Here is a 3,519-nt window from a genome sequence, read left to right on the forward strand (position 1 = left end):
TCATATGGTCCCATGGCTAGAATGCCCATGCTGGGGCATAGATCCCCTCCCAGCCTCTGGCACAGGGAATAGCTAGCATAAATCATTGCAGAACTGGCTGAAGTGACTTCTGGAAATGAGGTCTGATCTCAGATAAGTGCCTGAAACCCTTCACTATGGATTCTCTCTGGCTCAAGGAATTTAATTATTCTGTTCAAAGCTGAGCATGATGTGCAATGGGTGCCCTATGCAAAACGTGTCAGGAATTTGCTCTTTGCTACACCCTGCAATCTGAGTGTTCACATCCCTTCAAGCACACGCGTGATCGTATTGCTGCTATTCTTCATTTTCTAAGTTCCTCCTTATGTGGAAATCTTGGGTCGTTAATTCTGTTCTTCAGATGCTGAAAGGGATGTTCTTGCTGTGTTTTGAAGCCACTGACTTTTTACTTAGATTTATGTCCAGTGTTTTAAACCACCCTTGCTCTTTACACACTTGAGGTTCCTTCATTTTCCATGGCCTGCAGGGAGGGGTAGATTAATATACCAATTCCATATCAAATATGATTTTAAAGAGAAGAAGAAAAAGAAGACAGGAGATGAAAATAATAGTAATAAGATCACAAAGCTGCATAAACTAGCTATACGTGCTGCTAATGTGTTCTGTTCTATTATTTTTATCTGTTCAGATTCCCAGGATGCCCATCTGCTTTTGTTGACTGGTTTCTGTTGCATTTCCTGGAAACTGTTTGTTCTGAGAAGCCTGAGTGTGAATGACAGTCTTATATATTAATTCAAGGAAATTGGGATAAGTGAGTACAATACAGGGTCTCAAGTGTGTTGGCTAAGCGATGCCAAAGAGCAGATTAAAAATGTAGGGCAGTTTACAGTTCTCATGATGCACAGTAGCAAAGCACTCATTAGAATTCTAGCAATTTTCTGCTTATTTTCAAGAAATATGTAAGCTGTAAAATGAATGACAGATAAGCTTTGCATCTTGGGAAATGTGTGATTAAATTACAGCAATTTAAGATAAAACACATGAAGAGTTATCATTTTGACATGCTATTTGTTAAAAACATCCTCTCATATTTACCCTACAATGCTCTAGATGTTTAGTCTGAAATATATGCCTATGTCCCTTATCCAAAAACGTGTGATTCCTGTTGGGAAACATGGTACCATTATTCCCTGCTTCACTTGTTTTTCAACATCTCCTTTGCAAAACTGCATCAATTGCCTTTTATAGTGACATAAGACTTAATCAGAGGGTTTGTTGTTCAGAAGGGTAGAGCTTCTGAAAGCATGAACATAATGACAAAAGCATAATGCCAACATTTTTAAGGTGGTTCCAAGAACAGTGAGCCTTTCCAGTGAGGATTCTCTACTGTCCAAAACCACCCCTGACCTCATGCAACTGCCTCCCATTACTATGGTACAGACCTTCTTAGATTTGCTGTCTATTTTCTCAAAGCTTGTAAGAATTACAAAAACCTCTAACTGTACCTAGCAACTTTTAAGGTAACAAAGCAGATAAAAATTAAAAATTTGCTAATGGGGGAATACCATTGCTGAAGCATTGTTTTCTCAGGAAATCAGCTTAAAAAAAAAAGGAAAGAAATAACAGTGATGTGGAACCAGCTTACTTACAAAGAACACAATCCATGTGGAAACTTTATGGAACTGTTATTTCAGAAAGAATTTCAGTGAATACATGTCTTTGTACAAACTCCATGCAATTAAAATGATAGCTATACTGGTTAACCCCAATTTCACAGACAGAAGCTTGTTGAGCTGGTCTGCAGCATTCATTAATAGACAGTTGACTCAGTTTTCTTTCCACATTCTTGTGTGTGTCCTTTTATCTCTCCCTCTTAATTTCTTTTTCCCCAGTTGTTTTTTAAATATAAAATCCAGAGACTAGTGCTGCATTTATTTCTGGTCTGACTTTTAGCTGCTGGCTCTTTTACACCTCCTGCTTCCTTCCTGTCTGCACCTAGGAACATGAAAAAGTGATGGACAGAGAAGACATTTATTGTTTATGTTGCAAATAAACTCTCAGTGATCAAGAGGAAAATTATTTCCTAATACTTTAAGACCTATGAGTCTGACAGGAAGGCGAAAAGGCTCACCTTGTTCAGAAACTACCCAAATCTAAATGCCAGGCTTGCAGATGACTGAAACACATAAAGCATGATGAATGGTCATCTTCTGGTTTTAGACAAAACACAAACTTCCACCACAGCAGAGGATTTTATATAGCTCTCTGATGTAATCAGATTTAACTTCTGTGAACTTCTATAAGTCGTTCCATTTAGTAATTTCTTGGAATGTCTGTGATTTAGTCTATCTCTACTGCTGGAATTCTCTTACTCACTGCTGAAACAATGAACCCTTTCTAAGTAACTTTTGGTATCATAATTGCTTCGTAATAGATCTGTCCAAAATGTTGAAGTTCTAGAATAAAAAAAAAATACATTATCTCAATAAAAGAAGATCTCATCCCTGCTTAAATATTTCCATACATTGCAGAAATAGAAAAATCTCCTGCTGGCACTGCAACTGGTATCTTGACTCTTGCATAAAGCCTAAGAAATCAGCACAGGCAGAGTTTTCTTTTCAAAATTAGTTCAGTGACGAGAGAAGTACGTAGACAATATATTTCAAGAAGTTGGTCAATACTGTAATTTTACATTTTGCTGATAGAATCAGACTTAAGAGATTTAAGAAAGATCAAAATGGGCTCTTGAACAGTAGAGGCATTTCTGAAATTGTGGTGAAGATTCCTTTACTCTATATCATGACACATCTCATGCCCTCAGGCCTCATTTCTGTTTCCTCTCAGTGACAATTACACAGTCTTAGAATGTGAATATGACATACTTTTGCTTTTTTATGTTCATTTTAAAAAAAATTAGAAGGTCCAATTTAACTTTTCTTCAATAGCTGTATCCAAAACCAAACCAGGTTAGGTGAAAAAGTAAAATATGTCTCTTTCCTCACCCACACCCACCGTTCCCCTCCCCTGTTTTTCCCTGAAAAGGTGTTTACATATTCCACTAGCAGAAGAGGAAAAAAAGAGAAAACTTCTGGACCTTTAATGCTCATGTTGTAACATCTGTTCAATTAGAGTTATTTTTTATACTTTTTTTTTGCACTAAATAACCATTTAAGTAATGTGTATTTTCAGTCCAAAACTAAATTGAGGATACTTTATAATAGATTATCCTTCCAGTGTGTCTAAAATCTGTTAGTGACAAAAAGGTAAAATGTTTTAATTAAGAGATTACCTCAACAGTGCAAGTAGTGAATGCCTCATAAAACATTTATGGAAAACCAATTTGGAGCTTCTGTGCTATCATAATTACAAATTTTCAAAAGTCCCTAAATGCTTATTTATGTAATAGAACATAATGGCTCTCAAGTGGTCATTTATATCTACCTCATAAACAGCATCCATGTTTAGAAGCCTTTTTAATTAGCTTTTATCTGGATGTGACATCTTTTCTTTTATGATGTCATTTATTATGTCATCAATTAA

Source organism: Passer montanus, unplaced genomic scaffold (genome assembly GCF_014805655.1).
Source record: "Passer montanus isolate IOZ18808 unplaced genomic scaffold, ASM1480565v1 scaffold14, whole genome shotgun sequence".
In the NCBI taxonomy this organism is placed as follows: domain Eukaryota; kingdom Metazoa; phylum Chordata; class Aves; order Passeriformes; family Passeridae; genus Passer; species Passer montanus.